At 37.1% G+C, this 20,758-nt stretch overlaps 1 long non-coding RNA gene across 2 annotated transcripts in view; it reads right to left on the bottom strand.

Annotated features, from left to right (window-relative positions):
• LOC135117683 (uncharacterized) overlaps positions 1 to 20,758 on the bottom strand; it is a 99,492-nt gene that overhangs the window by 63,214 nt on the left and 15,520 nt on the right. The window contains exon 1 of one of the 2 annotated variants that reach the window (XR_010277049.1): positions 17,346 to 17,516. The exons of the other annotated variant lie outside the window; for it this stretch is intronic. This is a non-coding gene — a long non-coding RNA (uncharacterized LOC135117683). Of the gene's footprint in view, positions 1 to 17,345; positions 17,517 to 20,758 lie in introns of those variants that run through there. 2 annotated transcript variants of the gene reach the window in all.

Raw genomic sequence — 20,758 nt, 5'->3', positions numbered from 1 at the left:
TGGACATGTGAGTAACGGTGAGGAAGGGTAGAACACTACTGTTAAATAAAATAATGATAATTTTGACTGTATTGACTGACTAACGGGCCTACTTTGAAGAATTCATAGAAGTTTGTCATGGAAAACATTCTTACCATGCAAGGTACAGTTTTTTTTTAATTTATGGGACGATATTCAGGAATTATTATGTATGTAGTTTAAAATAAGAGTCATAGACAACTAGGAGATAGTTTGAATATTTGCTCTTGTGGATGTCGGTCATCGACAGCATATTATGCAGTTTACTATAGATAATGGCTAGGTAAGATACCTCAGAGTAGATTAACACAGAAATGAAGATCAAATGAGATACCTGGAGATAACACAAAATCTCTAATTACAATCAAATGACATACGAACTAAAATGTCCTGTAAAAGAGATTGAAGAGTCAAACCGTTTATCATAACCGCATCAGTTATCCAAACTCTTCATAAAGGCGAACCCACGCGAATTCTATAACAAAACTGTGACCGTTACTGATCAGCGCTGATTCTGCCCTCACCTCGCGGCACCGCAGCCAGGGGGACGGGGACAAAGGCAAGGTGCACACGCGCCGATCGGCCGCGTCAAATCTCCGACTATTGTGTCGCATCGAATGTCGCACGTCGCATTGTGTCCGTCGCCCTCGCGCGCGTCAACGACATTAAATATTATTATTATGAGATTTATCGCGTGGAAAATTGCACTTATTGTTAGTTACGACTGTAATATTTAATGTGATTATGAATTTATTTTTATGTTAATTACGTACGTACGTATAGGTGGAGGGTATCTAAATGTAACGGTCGTCGTTTTTGTTTAGATAGTTTATTATGTTTTTTATAGTAGGTACATGGAAAAAATAGTGTTGCGAACGGGGTGTAAAAAAGCAGAAAAAATTGAACTATAGTCAAATGTAAAACATTTTTTTCCGATATCAAGCATTTTTTCGCACGGATGATAATTAATTACATTACAATGTACGCCTTCACATTGATTTCAAAGAAGCAGAAAATAAAGATTTCAAATAAGTAAAATTATTATTTACTTAGCTCTTATATTCGATAGCAAGATAACGAACTTGTAAGCAAGTGAAAGTAAACAAACAGGACCCATTACTGTAGCCATTTCGCAAATGTAAGCACAACATTATTGTTGCTCACGTAATCAAATTAACAATATTCAAATCCATCCATCAGAGAACAAGCGTTTTTTAATCGGCCGCGACTCGACAGCGGCTTAGGTCCCTCGTGACGTCACGGGTTTAGTCGGACCCTACAATGGCGGGTGACGCTGGAATTCGCACGCGTGGCCGGCTCGCGACAGTATGCACACAGCTTTACTGTAAGAAGCGGTGAGAATTGAAATGACGTAAGTTTATTTCAGGTGGTGATTAAGGATATAGCTTTTCAAATCCGACTTAGGACGATTTTTTTTATTAATTATAAATTATAACAGTATTTTTTTCTATTTAAAAATAAATGGCAAAATCCTGAATAATATTTGATACCTATCTATTTGCGACGATTAGTCTCTATTATATTACCAAATAATCAGATCTAGAAAATACCTGAATGAATATAAATTATTGTAGAATATAAAGCCCACTATATTCTTCAGCAGCAGTCTTGTTTTTTATCTTATTAATTCCTAAATTTTTCAAAATAAAATGTTTAGCAATTTTCCAGTAAGCAGTAGGTAAACGCAATTAATTTTGAATTATTTAAGACCTTTTTCTCCTAAACGTTTTCCACCCAATCTAAAGAGATTTAAATAAGTATAAATAGTGCGTAGGTAGCGTCCGCGACAAACAATAGGTGAGGGTGTGCCGTGAGGGGACGCGCCGCGACTAATCGCCTTTTCATCTGCGCACAATCGCAGCGCTGTGCCCGGCTTTATTCATAATGCGCTGTTGCTTTTTCACATGGCTGACGATTAAAGAGTCACTAAGTTTTATGTTTATGTAACGGAACAAAATGTTATTAAAACGTATGGGAAACTTTGTGTAATTTAATATTGCAAAACATTTTTTTGAACAAAGAAAAACAATGTTGTGTTCTTTTGTGTTTTGCTGAGCCATTGCATGAGGGCCGAATATTAGGTGCTTGAAAGATATGTAAGATTTGACTTGTCTAAAAATGTAAATGGAAGAAAATAATGAATACTGAAATGGTCATTTAACTAATGAAACAGTCACATGTCGTGAATGAAAGATAGCTTCTGTATTGAACCGAAGCAAGTGCTTACTCAAACTGCAAAGTCCTTACAGTTCGTCAGCTCTTTGTGCTCAAGTCAACTCTAAGAAGGCACCTTACCTTGCCAAAATCCGACCCAACCAAGCGAATAAATCTTCTCCCACGTACTCAGCATAAAACCTCATTTGCTACCCACCAACATTACGCATTAAGCACACATATCTGCGCAAAAATTCATAAAGAACTAAACCTACTTGATTTAAACTCACACATACTTAAAACTAAGGTAACTGAGTGGCTTCTCCAGAAGGACTTTTCTTTTACGGAGTCTTTACTCACGTATATCAAGTAATACAAACAACAACAACTAAGCAAACGCGCGCCTACACACACACACACTCACCCTCACACACACACACACACACACACACCCTCACACACACAATACCTCTCAAAAAGTTAAATTCACTCCTTCACCCCTTCCTCTATTACACGAATTACAAATAGGTAAAATAAAACTATATCATTGATAGGTGTTAAGTCAGATCGACATACGCACTTCCCTTGCCCAATTTTTTGTTGTAGTGTATAAATCCTTTTTAAGTTTAAGTTTATCCCGTAGCCGAACACTGTCTCTTAAGATACAGGTCACCCTAGTTTAAGAGGCAGGGTTAATATACCTGTACAGATTTTGCAAAATACAACAATAATATTGTACCCGTGTGCATTGTAACGAACACTGCATATTATTTTTATTTATTTTTTGTGCCTACCTATCTGTAATTTTTCTGTAATCTGTAATTTTTCGCTAATAAATAAATATTTTATTTTTTTATTTATTTTTATACTATCGCACATTTACAAACGAGATAATAATGACGCTTAAAGAATAGTAACACATGTGTTCGTGCATTGTGTGGGTTTAATCCGCAGAATAGAACAGCATGTCGATAGATATCAGACCGCGACTACATTACGGCATTAAGATGTTATCGCGACTTATTTAGAAGTGATTTGCGCACGATTATCGCACATCTGTCTAAGGCATTACCTACCTGTCATGTGGGAAGCTACTGATCCTATTGTGTGTGGTGCCGTGAAGATATAGTGGTGGAAATAAACTGGTTTTTTTTTTCTGTAAAATTCTTAATTACAACTTAATATTTAATTTGTAAATCGATGATTTTCCTGTTAGGTATAGGTGCAAGAACAATGTGCATTTTCATTTTTTTTGTAGGTAATATTTTAAATAATTATAATAACTATCCAGGAATCACGATTTTTTAAATTACATCAAGTTATAGAAATTGGTTGGTTGTACTACTAACACTTCAAGTATAATTCTTTCTCTGCAGATAACGAGACTTTCTACTCTTTTAATGCTTATTACATGTATGTAGCTATATGTATAGCCCAACGTCTGTCTTCTATCACGCCAACCTCCCGCAGCCGAGTACATGGCTCACCGTCCCCACGCTCACTATCAGTTCAGTGCGATCTTTTCATTAAGGTTATCTGGCGAAACATCTGAAAAACGCCACGTGGACGATGCGAGCCACACTCCAATGAGATCAGCTAACTATCTATTATGTGGGATATATTGGACGCATGCACTTACTTTGAAGCTCGTTAGTTAGGATCGTAGATGAGAAGTTTAGATATCAAAGGTATATAAGTAAGTACATATGTTTAGGGAAGTTTTGAGGCTAAGAAAAACTCATGAAATGTTGAAAAATGAAAAGCTAAACTGCTGGCTAATACCAGACCAAGCAGCTTTCGAGATGAAAATTATCTTTCTTGATAGTGTTCACAATAAGAGCGTATTTCAATGCATTACACTGTTATTTGAATCTCTCCAAATTGAAATCTTTGCCATTAGTTTAGTTACCGGCACAATTAAAAATAATGACTTCACACAGTTGACAGTTAATAAACCAAAATCGTTTTTAAAACTGAAAAGACGGGTAATCTTCCACAATGCACGTTAATTGCACCTCTCTCACGGCGTAGGGTGAGCGCGCGACTTATCGGTAATTAATAATCGCACTCGCGGCAGAAACGTTTTTAATTTGCGCTACACGTGCGTGCCGAATGCGGCGCGTGCGCCCGGTGGAGGGATGCTGTGGGAAGTAAAATATGGTTTGTTGTCAGATATGCCACTGATATTTGCATAGAAAAACGTAATTAAAAGTCGTAGGAGTAGTCGTAGGTGTAGGTATGTATACCTACTTGGCAGTGAATAAAATATCTCCAAGGTCTTGAGGATTCATTTAATCATACTCAAGCAATAAAGTTACATCAAAGATTATTTGCGAAAACCGAAAAACTGTCGGTAAATCCCTAACGTTTACACAAAAGTGCTACATTCAAACATGGACAGCGCGACGAGTCGTCGAACACTTTTATCAATGTTCGCTTTTCAATAAACCTCTAACAAACTGGCCAGTTGACTCGCAGCTTTTTTACGCCAATAGAGTCGTTTCCGCCGCCGAACGGAAGTGGCCCGGTTCGGCGCGACCGACAACAGGAGCGCTTACCTTAGTTTTTTATTTGTGCCTTCCTGATTTATGGTTGTTTTGAATTTGTTTGGGCCACTGTGTCCGCGCCAAAATGCTTTCGACACTTTCAGGAAATCTGTACATGCTTTTTTCAATTCCAACTCGGAAAAAAGATAGAAAATTGAGAACTTGCGCAGATAGAACATGTTACATAGTTGCGTGCGTGGGTTTTCTATTAGAAATTGGAGCAACGGCAAAACTTTTAAACACGCCTTCTTAGATAGATAATTTATGTAACATTAGATTTATAGGACCAACAAATTGCTAGCTAGGAAAAAGAAACAAATTCCACATTAAACTCTGAACTAACAGATGAGAGCTAAAGAGATTAGATATTGTAATTTTGCATTAAGAAAATAACCAAACACGATTCGAGTTAAATAAAGAGAATGCAAGTACCTACCTACCTAAGCAGATGTCTAAAAGTTTAATCCCACTAACGACAGGAACACAACGCAAGTAACGTCTGCTCACAAACACCTAGAATACCTCACAATGGTCTGCAAAGAAAACTTCGAAGCAACACAAAACCTCTCTCACAAAGAATAAACGGAAAGCGCAAAACACTTTCAAAAAAATACAGCGAAATATTTTTCATTAGGGCCGAGGCAAACAATGACAATTGAATCTCGCGCACTATACCTTCCGCGGATTACTGCGACTTATTGCGACTCGACAACCGTCCCGCGCTCAAAAGAATAATATGTCTTTATAACGGATCCCGTGGCTTTCCCTGCCTTACTTCTTACACATTTTTCAGTGAAATGTGAGAGCTCCTTTAGTTTTTCCACGGTCTTGCCATTCGAATCTCAACCCAATTGCTGGAAGCCCACCCACTCTTTTCGTCTGAACTGCCTTCTGGGAGAATAGATTGCATTGTCTTGTGACGTAAATCATTCTGGAATAAGACGCGTCACGTTGAGCACACGAAATTGTACTTTGAAATTGAAGTGTAGAGGTCAATTTACAATGATGATAGGCAGCGTATGTGATGTTTCTGTGTGCAGTGACCAGTCTCACGTGGTAAAAGGTCACTCTTCCCGTGACGGACGAATTAAATTTATAAAATGAAAGAAAGCGCCATGAGCAGACTATCTCGCTACATTTTGTGAGAAAATATACATACGATGTTTTATTTAGTTGTACCTAAGTTGTAAAAAAGCTGTCACCGTCTGTCTTACTTTCCTTTCTACTTTGGTGCTACAGTTTTAGTTAGAAATAATTTTGGACTTTAAAAGAAACAAGTTTTATAAGTAAGACTGTATATTTACTATTTCCCGATTCAATTGGTAATCGTATTCAGTGAATAGTTTTCTTGATTATATTGAATATTCGCATTATGGAGCAAATTAAAATGAAGAAGAATAAAATGTAGCACAAACGTATGAAGCATTCTAGATAAAGTTACCGCAGCCCTACCTACCAAAAAAAAACATTTTCTCTTCAGAATATATTGGAGACCGTAATGAAAACGGCAACAATATAAGAGAATCAGAACTTATCTCCCGGCCGGGGAATAAACACGTAATTTTATTATACACCTTAACTCTATAAACATAATCTTTCATTTGGACAATTGTTTACGATCTTTGGCACACTTATGGCTGCATCTTTTTCTTTCGTTGGTGTTGTGTGTATGTTTGTCCCGTTCTGAATGAAGGTGCGTGTTTATTTTGATCGCGGCTGACCCTCGGTAACGATGATTGGTTCGCGCCACTAAATTGAAGGTGGCGTGGACATACGAATTCACTTAGTGGCTCTGCGGCCGCCGCACGTGTTTGCGGTAATGCTGCACATTAATAAGCGTCGCATGCATGCGTGCATGCTATTTTCTGGCAGTTTTTTTTGGCCTTTTGTGTAAATGGCCAAGACAATATTATTGTAATGTGAACAAAACTATTGATATAGTCACAAAATATTGATTTATTATTACAAATAAAGTTGAACAGGACTTGGCTTCTATGCGATCTCAAAACTTTTTACGGTGGAGGAATTGCGTAGAGGATTGGCTTTTTATACATTTAATGTTTTTGGTGGGATCTAATTTATTTTTTGTAGGTCTCCTTCTTCTCTAAGTATATAACAAATTAAATTAACTTACATGCAACTAACCAAATATATAACAAACTAAATATGTAGACCTAAACTAGCACGTAAACAACATTTTTTTTAAATAAATTAAACAATTTCGAAATTGTCGAATTTTTTAATCGAATATCTTTTAGAATAAAAGAGATTTATTTCAGAGGTAGATGGCGCTATCACATGAAATTGTTTTTTTTTTTTTACTAAAAACCGTAGCGCGATTTAGACCAGGACAACGCCATCTATCGAGCGAGCATGCAGTATTTATCGCACTGCATTAATATGAAAGATTTTATCATTATTCATTTTATTTTAACCTAGCTTTTTTATTCATATGTATGTATATTTAATACATATTAACAATATACCACACTACGTAACAATAAAACAAATAGTAACATTTTGTACATAAATAAATAACAAAGTTATCAATGCAGTCAAAATTCATACACAATGTTCTTGAAAAACCGCAAATATAAATTTGTTTCCTATTTTTTATTAAGTTTTAAGGTTTTTATAATTTTTCCTTTATATGTAGCTAATAACCTATCTTGGTGCCAAATTTGAAGGTTCTAAGTTTGCTAGAAGTACCTTAGACTTTTGATGATCGGTCAGTGAGTGAGTCAGTGACAAAATGGTGTAACTTTGATCGCTCATAACTCGTAAACTATTTATTCAAATTTCTTGTAATTTTGGGACTGAGCGTGTTCTAATACTTACTCTTGGTCATCGAAAACCTAAACTCCTAGCTTTGTTCACATGGAAGATACAGGGGGCTGAAATAGCCGCGAAACGCTTCGAGAAAAGATGGTACGGCCGTGCCCGCTTTGCTCGAGTCTTGGCTGGGGCACTGCCGTGCCCTCAGATAACTCGAATTTCGTAGAGTCGTTTCGTTTAACCAATATTTTATATCCAGGTCATATTGATATTACCCGCCATGTCAAAATACACAAACATGGCCTTTATGTTCGCTGGCAAAATATTTACCTGTCCATAAATACGTCCGGACACGTCGATGCAATATCCATGTTATGGACCAAGTGATAAATTGGGCAGTATACATAATGCCCGGTCATTATGAATAATGCCCAATATGAGAGTGCAATTTGATAATAATTATTCAAACAATCAAATTGACCGGGCACTATACATATTGCCCATGACCTTTTGGGCAAAGTAATACAAACATATTTAATTTCATTTTTTTTATTGTTATTGACATTTAACTTAAAATAAACTAAATATAACACATCCCATATCAATTGACAGAGCATAGAAGTAAGCATGCAACATGCAGCAAGCATGGCTTCTGTCACAGCTCCGGCGCTGCGGGGCTCCGGCGGTCCCATGCGAGCTTATGCATGCCGCCTCGCCCCTCCGCGCCTTCGCGGTTTTGAATTGCACTCTAGGGGTAGGGCAGACAAGACTACGTGGAGTCGGTTTTGCAGCGATTCGTTTTCGTCACTAAGTTCAGTTTTTAATACAATGTTTTGAATCCAAATTAAATTCTACCATAAAAAAAACGAGCCAAGAAAAATGAGATCAAGAAAAACGAGGCCGAGTTAGTAAATTAGATGACAATTGTCCAATTAATAATTTTGTGGCTAGACTTATAATTTCCCATTAAAATAGAACAAATAATTTAAAACAATAATCATAAAATATGTAGCAAGTAACAGGATTTATTTATTAGAACAACTGCCACCCTCGCACCGCATAAAATATAGGTTTATTATCAAATTGCCCAACTATCATGTAGCAATATAATAATGCCCGTGCAATGTGATAAATAATGAAGTTAAGATAGTTATTAATCATGTGGCCCGATAAAGCTAGACATTATTCATAATGCTCGGGCATTATAAATAATGCCCGAATTAATCACATGGTCCATAACATCCACACATTAAAAAAAATCCCCAATGCCGGCCACCTATTCAGTTTTTGATATACCTCTTCTGTTATCAAAGCACATTCAACCTTATCTTTAGTGCATCACGTTGTAAATTCGCTTGGGAAATTTTACCATGTGGTGGAAATCTGAATTTGTAGAAAATTGGACTTTATGATGATAGGTTTATGGTGGCAAATTGTGTGCATTGAAAATATGTTAGCCCGAGTATGTCCAGCAAAATGAACTGCGGAAGATGTATGAGGCAGCGGATTAAAAATATTTGTACGCGCCATTATACACGGTGTAATGAAAACCCTAAACGTGCCTCTTTATTAAGTGCTAGCTTTTACCCGCGGATCCGTCCGTGAGCATTTTATTCATATTTCACTTGATTTACATGGCGAAATAATCGTTTTACATGCTGCTCTGCCCTCTTTATAACGTTTTGTGTTTAGGATTCTGGTTATTTTTACAGCTTCGTTAATTATGATGTATAAGGCTGCACAATTAACGTCAAAACGGCAAGCATTTGTTCTGTATGTAAAAGTATTTAGTGTGGGTCAAAGTTGCTTTATTGTAAGAGTTGTTATTTTTTTCTTCACTATAGAACGAACATGGTTTTTCAAAACTATCACCGGACAGACAGACATGTTATGATACTATAATAAACAGAGGGTGGTCAGTTAATTGAAGGCGGGGTTTCAATAACGATCTTTTGAGGTCTGACGGAGGTCTGACGTCACGATCAAAAGATTTTAAATTTTGTAATTAGAACGTTAGACCATGTGTCATTGTGTGACCGTTATTTGTGACGTAATCCGCCGTTTCATATGGGGAACATATTGAAAGGGAAGGTTTAAGGTTTACCCTATGAATAAGGTAGCTTCACCCATTTTATCACTGTTTATTACATACCTATATTATGGTTTCATAAAATCCCATGATGAAATTAATAATTCTGTCCTAAGGTTTGATTAGTTTTTGTATCGATCTAGATAGGTCTTGGTGCAATGTCTTGTCATAGGGTAATCTATACTTAATCATCCGTTATACTACCAAGCTCAGCTGTTTTATGGAAGAATGATAAGAAGACCAATGCAGACTTAGGTACTTTCGATAACTATATTAGAAAATACCTCAAATCAAAATGAAAAAAAAGCTTATACTTACCCTTTTTTTCTATAGCATTTCTTTGATAACAAGTGCAACATAAACATAACAGTTATATAAGAGGTCTCTCAGGTTGCACACAAAGCTGTGTCGTGCGCGAGCATTCATTAGCGGCGAGTAATGAGCCGCACTCGTGATCATAGATCAACACAACATAGAGAGGATAGCTGAACCATTCTTAGATTAGCATTCACATTAGCTTACTATAGGTTATTTTGTCTGGTTCTACAGACGTGCTGTATAAACCATTATATGTATTCATCAGAATTCAAACAAAACTGGGCCTTGATTTAGCTAGAAAGTGTACCAGATAGCTTTTTAAAATATCTGAGACTTTCTAAGCTTACCCAAGAAATACTCACATTTTTTCAAGTGAATATAGACATTTCTGGTATTGTGTGAAGCTATCAAATCAATCAATTAATCAAATCAAATCATTTATTCAATTTCGGCTTTTACAAGCACTTATGAACGTCAAAAATTATAAACAAGGTTGATTCTAGTTGCCCATTCCAAAAGTAGTTTCCTATGGAAAAGAACGGGCAAGAAACTCCATGGTTACTCTTTTTAAAACATAATAAGTATTACATTTGGTATGTAGTGCTTACTTACTGGTATAAAGCAAGTTAGGTAAGAACTGACCTGTTATGCTTTTGGAAAACAAAAATTATAATGCGTTTAGGCAATACTTAATCATAACATCAAAATACAAAAAGAAACATACTGTCTTATCTGCAACTAATCTAATCTTTGCACTAGCCCCGTACATCGGCACCTTTTAAGGCTTTTAAAACCCAGCAGTGGTAGCTAATCACAGCGTCGGCGCTCTGCAGATTATCTCACTGCACATTATGCACTTCTACATTATTATTATGCTTATATTATACTCTTTGGCCGTTCTTATTATAAGGGTTTACTGTATATTTTTATGCATGTTCCAGTGTACAATTTAAATAGGGAAGAAACTAAAATCTCGTTTTTAAAGTAAACTCAATATTTTTAAAAAAAATGTTTTTGTCCAGTTTAGATATTTAGTTTATATTGACCTGCTTACGAGACGTGTATTATGAATTTTATCCTGTTGAAAAACACGAATAAAAAATTGACTATTTTTATTTATATCAAAAAGTAATTCAATAGGTCTGTGATGCATATTCTAAAGTTTCTATTTGACGAAACATTTTAATCGATCAGTGTCAAATTAATAGCAAAATGTCTAGTAAAATAACTTGAAGTGTATCGGATAGCACTCGCAATTTGTTACAGTCAATGAGAGAAATTGGATACCTATATAAACTAAATCAAAGCGAGTGTTAGAAAAATAATAAAAAATAATAGTGGTTTTGATCATAAAATAAAATATTGACCTACATTAATAGTTTTGGAGCTAATCTTAGACCATTCTGTTATTTTTTTGAAAATAGGTACTCTAAGTGAAATAAAGAATACTACCTTAATCATATTCTTCAGTCCCTAATGTTCTAAATAATTGCCGGTCTAATCCATTTTCATGTTAGATTAGGGCAGATTCAGCTTAACCATTTAATATAATTTCGTCAGAATTATGAAAGATGGGTTACAACATACCTTTACCACTAGCTTCCTGATCACTCACTTCCCAAGAAATCTCCAACAGAAATAGTTTAGCACATTTTCAATTTAAAGCGATATTTTTAACCTATATTTATGTTTTGATGAATTTTAACGAGTTCTCCAATAAAAAGCGCTCGTAACTCAGAGTTATTCGTTTAGTTTGACAAAAATGTACGTTTGTCTGTTGCTGTCACATCCTGTAGTTCATGAGCAAATTAGCGGTGATGGGTCTTTGGAAATATTCGTAGGTGTTAGGGGGAACAGGTATTAATAGTGTGACCAGTTAACTGAGTGACTTTTTTATTGGAAAACTTGCGAAATACCAGTAGACCCGATCATAGTAATCAAATGACATCTTATGAATACCCAAATGTTTCTTAATTTCTTGTTCCAAAATGCCCCAGAACTAATACTTAAGTATGTCCTCTAATGTTCTCATGTTCTACCTATGTCAAGCACAGGACTTGATGTGAAGATAAAATTCTTCAAATATCTCAGAAGAAACTGTGCATACTCTAGCCCCATTTCAAATAGCTGTGTTCTAAAATTCCTCACTCGAACACTTTACGACATTAAAAGTATCCGACAGTTCCTTTAACACTTGAGAGAATACGTAAACTAGTAAATAATCCCATTCGTCGTACATGTGAAAATATTCATAATTAGCAGCTTGTGATCAAAGGAGCGGATATGATATTTTACGTATGTCGCCACAGACAGACAGACTCTCTGCTTTGTGTGTGTGCGTGATATGAACGAGATCGACGGAAACATGTTACGATTGCCACCGTATGTCTAACCTTGCAGTATTTTGTTTATAGATGTTCTTGGTTTTTTCTAGATTTTTCTAATACTTAGATTATCGATAACACTTAGATTAAATCTGAAAGTTTATAAAGTAAGAGCATAGATGCAAGAACATAGTGATATATTTCGTCGATTAGGTCCCCTTGTCTTTTATAAACATATATAACATATTTTTAAGGGCACAATATTCAAAATACCGGTGTCACCATTTTCTCAAATTCACCTTACCTACCCCTTGAAACCAATCAGCGTGCCAATATCTTGGGCAAGCAGTTAGGACCCTGATGGGCGATGGGCAGACAGTTACTTCGCCCTAAAACGAGTTATTACCCTGGACATTACGCCGCAAAAACGTCCACATATTGAGAGAGAGGAATGTAATAAAGACGGTAATGTTGGGCGACTCAGGTTTTTTATATCCACCTTCGAGAGGATATGAACGTTTGAATATGCAGGTAGGAACCAGCATTGAAGGTGATTTGGTTGAAAAGATGTTTCATAATACATCTATCTAGAATGTTCCTAGCTATATTGAAGTCGCTTTTCAGTCTAACCGAATGTAGCCGTGTGCCGGTTATTTACTAACATAGAGCATCTGCTTAGGTACTTATATGATTGCCTCAACATGACCGACAGAAGACACCTTTGTAAGACCGATTACGAGATATTCCCTACAGCATTTAGTAAAGTATCTGTAACGCTTGTCAAAGATGTAAATGACAAGCATGAGACCTCACAGTAGTCGTTTAGTAGTTATGCTGTACAGTGCGTTTTCCTCTACCACTCATACGTATCTGCCATACATCTTGACAACTCAACCCTCCGTCATCCGTCAGTGTAACGAACAGTAGCAACACTAATTGTAGTGTATAATAAAGCGATAAGAGCTGGATTTTTCTGCTGAGCGAGCGCTAATGTGCCTTGTATTTACATTTTTGTGTGGTACTGGTGACAGCGAACAATTCAGAAGAAATATATTGAAAACGTGGGTGTTAATGCTAACAAAATAATGTAAACTAGCTGGAATAATTTATATATAAGCTAATTCATCTACTTAGGTGAAGCAGCCTAGATCACTTAATTGTTATAAGGCACCAGACTTATATTCCCCAATAATGACATTGTCGTTGTAAATGCATTTTAATATAAAGGATAGCCAATAAGAAACAGACCTTGTTAAAAAATAAACCTTTGAAAACGCGTATTCTGCAACCCCACATGATAATACAGAACTACAGCAAATTGGTCATTATTTCCTTCAGTTTTTGTGTCATAAGTGTCGCTAATCACGTCCAGTGCCGGTCAGATATTATGATAATGCAGCACTTCATGTTTCAGCGAAAGTTTCGGGTTGTGTTGAATGATCTTTTTCAGTATAACTAGAGTCCCCAGAACACTTTGATGTACTTTTGGCTACAAGAAAAATTACAATCTTCAGTAGCCCCTATTTTTGAGCACAGTCTTTACTTGAAATGGTCAGTAATTAGAATCGTGTAGATAATATGTAATACCATTTGACGTGCCCATCCCTCCCTCTTCCCTCTTAATGAATCCAAAACAAGAGCAACACGAAAACGCTTGACAATATTTCCACCATAAATCACAAAACCCATCAATATACTGTAGCAAGGTAAACACAGGACCCCATTAATCTCAGGTACAGCACACAACACCATATTTCTAGGTCATAGAGTGCACTCGACGGGGCAAACATTTTAGCTGAACAAACAGGGGCGGCGAACAAAGGTCAAACGGACGGTTTTTAAACCTCACTGTAATTTAGTTAAAGTATTTGTAGGCTTTTAATGGATAGCAATATACGTGGCTGATGTTTTAATTTGATGTTGGAGTATGTATGGGAATTAATTATTTGATGAAAGTATTTTTCTAAGTATACTATTGGTTTCACTGGATCATATTTTCTGAAGTCTCAGTTTACCATGATCTTTGAAGTCGTATTAATAAATATTAAAAGCACTACCTGTATAAAGATGGCATTCGAAATGCCACAAATACATAAGTCATGTGAAAATCTTCAACGCAATATTTAATGACTAGAATTTCAGTGACTCTAGCTGAGCTATGAAGTTTCCTAGAATACTAAATAGATTCCAAAATGAGCTCCACAGAGCAAATTAAAAATTCCTAGTTCTATATACAGTAGGTATGTTATGTAGGCCATCTATTCATTTTATTCTAGTTAGTTTGTCGCGAGTGTAGTGCAGATAAAATCACATTATATTTTCTGTATGTGCGTGTTCCAAATTGGACAGTATTCACTGTATAAAATGAGTTAGGGAGTTGGAGCCGCTGACGTGACTGGGCTTGCACCATGTTAAACAGACGTAGCGGAAAGCGGAGAAGGGATATTTTTGACCGAGAAAGATGGTCTAAAACTAACATTTTTCACCTTGTCAAATGAATGTAGTTAACTGCTAAAACGATAGTTATAAATAATAATAAAACGAAAAGCCATGCAAAATGCGTTGTTTCATATGGATCCACAAACTAAGTTTAAATTACTAAAACAGTTCCCCTTTCCCTATCGTCCAAAACGTCTCCTTCTACAACGCAAATGCTTTATTTATTACCTCAATTAAGTTTTACAGAATCATTCATGCAACCATTTACCAATTTTACCGAATCATTCATCAAAGGACCACTATACTGATCGTTTCCGCTCCCCGCTCAGCTCATCAGGCTGCCCTCAACTCCCAGCAGTTTTACGAGCCGCTAGTGATAGCACGGGCGATGCACATGAGTTATCGTTACTGCTTAGGTGACTTCATATGGCCTCTGTCAACATTAAGTGCTCGCAGCGTTTCTTTTACTTTGGCTGCCAAACCAACGCTTTATTGCTTACAGTACCTACTTCTGTGTTTTCATGTTAGGTTATTTAAATATTTTTGGGGAATTCATATGCCGAGTTTATGTATTTCTAAATAATAAAGACAGGGCCACATAAGACGAACGAACGAACGCGTTGAACTAAATTCAAGAAGGATTACCTACCTTTGGAGCATTAATTTAGCTGTATCTATTAGCGAACTATTTACCGCCATGGGATGAAGTGTTCATATTACGTTACATTACAACATAAATATAACCACGATATGACAATAGAAATTTTTTTCTGATGCTTCATTACTGGCCCACTAAATTGTAGTCTAGTACTAAACATAACCCAACGTGTGCCATATAGTCCAGTTTTCAACATTACGCAGTTTCATTCTATTTTACCTACATATATCAAAGACCAACCAAACCTAAGACCAAACCTGTACTCAACAAAGCAAAATCTACTATTTACCAGCACCTAAAATCCACAGCTTTAATTTGTAAGCAGTGCAAGCGTCTAGTTTCAATACAGAGGTGACTTTATTATAGAGTAGTTGCGAGTTTATTGCGCCCACATTGTAACGACCGCGCCCAGACGTGAGCTGCTCAACTGGATTACTATCTGTTATTCCAATCGAGATGCTGTGATGGCAGAGTGAAGAGAAAATAAATTAGCTGTGTTTTGTTAGGTACCTGATTGTGAATATCATTTGTCTTTTGTGCTGTGAAGAATGATCGAAGAATAAGCTTTACTTTTTGTGATTTGCCAAATTCAGTTTTGGATCCATCGGGTATGAACAAACAAAAACACCTGTATTGTATTGAGCCCTGATCTTATGGGTACCACTCCTAATATAGTGAATTTGCCTGGGATCAAAGTCCACCAGTTCTTTTAAATACCTACATATACTTATGTACCTACATACCTATACATAGAGAGCTAAGATCTGTTTAACAGTAACATGCTTCCGTTTATCCTTTGTTCCACTACAAGAGCAGTAATAAAGTATTAGTGAGCACACCCACTTCAAAAGCACCTCATACCCCCACTAACACGTAAAGCTTCATTACCCAAGCAAAATAGCTTTCATAATAATATAGTACGCTATTAAAACATGGCTTCTTCCTATACCTAGGTCTTATACCCCTCCTCCAGTCTCCCAGCATCATATTACCTACCGCTCAATCTTCTTTCATAATTAAAGTGGCTTTTACCTCAGTACCCTGCCTCATACCCCGAGCCCAGTCCATCCCCACCAACCCCCATTGCTTTATTGGTAGGAAATTGGGAAGCAGAAGGTCTAACATTTGTTTACGGTTACGGTTTGTTACGGTTTTTGTGGTTCACGTGCGTAATTATTGTGTGAGTTGATTTAGTACTTCCTTTCTTAGCTACACGTAGAGTATCTAAGTGTACAGATTTGTCAATTTTTCACTCCTGATTGACCATGTTTTTTTAATTCTCTGGTCAGCATTTCGGAATCTTCGAAAGATTAATGTTTTAAATTCTTATTTCATACACAGATCCTCTTTCATCTCTTGAGGATCTGGCTACAGATGCTTTTCCTGTGTTAAGTTTCTCTTCTGGATTGCCTGCGCGGTGACATTACCTAGGACCTGCGCATAGGTTTACTAGACTCGTTATGTACCCCACCTTAAAGGGGGGAGGGGGGTAATTGGCAGTTTTTGTGAAGTATCTCAAGATGTGTTGGGAATTGCGTTTTCAGTTGTAATTTAACTCAGCTTGATTAATTTAATGCAGGTACCTACCTATTTAGGTATATTGCGAATAACATCTATGTATTCGGTGCTGTTATGGAACGTTTTGGTCTAGGTACAGTTCAGCTATAACCGTCAGTTTACTCCCGAGAGCTACTAGATTCGTATTCATTCCTCCCTAAAATGATTTCAAAATGCTCTCTTTATGCACTGAATTACTTAGGCGTATAACCTGTGTAAGGACACAGAATATACCTACTTAGGCTACATATTAGTTCAGTAATGAGATTTTTACGACTACAATAGAACGGGCAGAACCATATGATTCGCATAATTATATTTCTGCGGGGCAATTAATCTCTTATTGCAAAGATTCAATGCTCACTTTATGAAAACATTCATACACAAGAGAATACGTTAAGTTCGATAAACTAAGTGGCAATACATGTAGAACATCGGGTACATACCGGCCGCTACTCCCGTGACCTTCCCAAGGACGCGCCGCGCCCACCTAAGTACTAAATTTAGCACACCTCAAGGAAACATCAATCGCACCAACACATGCGCACAATTTTTCATTTTCCCACCGCAACGAAACCGCACTAAAAACGTCACACCGCACCGGTAACACCCGCGGAACTGAGATCCGCATTCGTAATGCGAAATACACCTGTATTGACAGGTGTACCTGGCCGCACCTTGCGTCGACCAATCAGCGCGCAGGTTACCTGCGCAGCTCGATAAAAAGGGGCGTGGTTTGTGCAGAGGCGTTGGGAAGTGTACCTGTGGGCACCTGCAGTGTTACGGGGCAGGTGCGCAGAGTGCGGGTTGGGCGTGCGTCTTCCAATGGGGCGCGGGTGTCGGGACACCTGAGAGGTGCGCTGGCGGAGGTGAGCGCCAGGTATTGGTCGCGGGAAGTAGGTCGCGCAACTGGGTCAGCTATGTGCGTCGCTATGTACCTACTGCCGCAGCGAGGACGCCGTATGTTTCCTACTGTTTTAAACTTAAATTATAGTCTTTGTTTGGCTTCCGTTCGCTGAGATTTAGGGGCGGAATAAGACACCTAAGCGCGTTGGATCTGAATGTGGTTTCTTGTGACTGCTTTAATGGAGGATTTTGCTTGATAATTTTATAGCACAAAGCTTTCACATATCCTTTATTGCGAACAGGGTAATTTTATGTATTATCTTTATTTCAAGCAGTATTTGAGAGTGACGTTTTGTGTCTTAAACACCTTGCGGTTTGATTAAACACTGCAACAAAAGATTTGTCCCTAAAACCTCGAAACAAATGTTGTAAAAATAATATTTGAACACAAATCTAGGTAAGTGTATATAGCAACACCTTAAACTCTACCTAAGGCGGTACATAGGGGGTGAGTGGGGGGCTGATTACACGGGGGGTTTCTCCCAGGTCGAGCAAGTTTGAAGACAAATTGTGTGGTGGGGGGTCGAGGAGATGGAAAAATTGTACCCCCACAGCCTTTAAATATAAATAATGGAGATTTTTTTAATGGAACTGCGACCTTTGGTCTGAAGGCTTGGAGTGTGTGAGGTCGTAGGCTGTATAGAAGCTAGCTTAGTATTGTGCCTTCAGTATATAATGCTGGTTTTATATTTCGTGAACTGGTTTGTGTAGGAGTAACTTTATTGTACTCGTACTACTGCAAGTAAGTGAGGTAGCTAATAGAATTAAATGAAATGGATTATCCCTGACCTATAAATGCCAAGTTAAAATTAGATGGCATCAAATTAGTTCAGGCCTGGTTTTTCCTGAGCGATGTATTTAAAATACTACCTACATATAAATAATAACTATATTGTGCACCTCCTTCGAAGTCAGAATCAGTGCAATAGGTGAAGTTGTACAAGTTCTCCGACTACCCGCAACTTGTGCAAGCCGCTACTCGTTATAAGTTTTCGCTTCCGACTCTACGTAGATATAGTTTTTTCAGCGGTGCTTTTCCTTGGGCATTTTTACGTGCCATTGATTTTGCAAACGTAATGCATCTTGATGTATCTAAGTAATTGAGGGTCAAGATTCGGCAAAATCTTTCATTCTTCATCAAGCACTGACTCTTCGATTCTGTTAATAGTAACTTACTTAGGGAAAGGTTCTGTGTTACAGATTGACAACGAATAAGGAGTAGAAATCGCATCTATACTAAGGTTGCCAACACTCTACGCTCGTTTATTGGTCAGGGATGGTATTCATTCTGCTACTTATTTGTATTACGTAAAAGAGGAAAGGAGGATGATGATGATTTGTATTACGTTTCCATTTATAATTATATTTGAGTTTGTTGGTAGTGTACCTACTTGCACTAGCCTTATATTTCAGTTTACGAAAAGTAACACTAGAAAAACCTGTATGAAAATATCAATTCTCTATATCACGAAACCATGTCAACTGCCAAATAGTCCACAAAAAACAGCAGTGTCATATCCACGTATTTACATAGAAGTAAAGGAACCTTGTATTTTTCCATAACTTTCTCGTGTTCAGATTTCATATTCAGTTGGGGCAGGCGAAAAAAGTGCGGAGTTTTTAGAGCAAGTTAAAATGAATTCACACAGGCGGCGCCGAACGAAAAAACTCCAGTTTGTGAGGTGACCGTGTTCGCTGGTGGATTACCCGGCTTGAATACTGTAACTGGACTTACTATCCCTTGATTTTTATACCTTGTGAATTCATCAGAAGTCAATTGTGTAAGGATTGTGTTAGTCAGATTTTTTCTATCCTCACCTCATACCTTCCTATGTATTTTTCATCTCTTAAAGAGCTTGATCACTATGCACATCATTATGGCGATTTTATAGTTATAGTTATGTTATAGTTAAAGTAGACACAACTACCTATATCCCGTTCATGTTTTCCTTCTACGACATAAACGTTGATTGAAATACCGGCAGTTGCATCGCAATTCTTACTTAGTGTTCGTGCCGACCGGCACGAAGTTTAGTGCGAACCATCGCTCATTCAAACATAACCAGCTAAAGCATGGTATTCGGTCCATTGTTTGTCCTCTTGTTGTTCCGATGCATCGTACTACAGCTTTCAGAGGGTCTTTCAAGTTTGCGGCCACACACTGTTGGAATGACCTCCCTCCACCATTGCGATGCCTGAAAACAAAAGGCTCTTTTAAATATCAACTAAAAAAAACACTATTATTAGAACAAATCAATCATAGCACATGAAAATTATTTCATACCTCATGGGTCATGGCATACTTGCTCTGGTTCAGGAATCTCCTTCAGTGTGGGCTGCTTTGAAATCCAATCTTCTATTGGAGTTAAGCTGTGTCTGGGCTTGATGTTCTTCCTCTGCTTCTCACCTTCTCAAATTATGAGAATTTCTCCAGGTTATAATTATTATATAATACTTCCAACCCACTTATACGAATATAATTTATATTAATTTCCAAATGTTGTTCATTGTTGATATTATACTATTTAATTGTTTTTTTTTCTTCTTGTTGACTTTTTCACTTGCTGTCATCTGTCATTGTCAAAACCTATATTACTATGGTCAAACCCGTATTATATGTATTATCTGTGGTCAAATATTACACTGTCAATCTCCTCTTCCGAAAACACACTATGCATCCACCCACTACATAAGTTCACATTTGTTCACATCACAACACAAATCACAATATTCATGCAAAGTTAAGTAGGTATTTTTTATTTATTTATTTTATACATTAGTTCCACCGGTTGACGTCATCGCGGTAGCACCGGCTATCGCTGAAAACCAGCGCTGGGACTCTATCTCGTTTTGGGTCGCAGCATTATGCTGAGCGAGGGCCGTATTGCGCGCTTTAGGACGCATATTTTCCCTTAAATTTGTGTTATGTTCTTTTTATCTTTTTATCCATATT

Source organism: Helicoverpa armigera, chromosome 12 (genome assembly GCF_030705265.1).
Source record: "Helicoverpa armigera isolate CAAS_96S chromosome 12, ASM3070526v1, whole genome shotgun sequence".
Classification (NCBI taxonomy): Eukaryota; Metazoa; Arthropoda; class Insecta; order Lepidoptera; family Noctuidae; genus Helicoverpa; species Helicoverpa armigera.
This window is presented reverse-complemented; position numbering and strand designations above follow the sequence as displayed.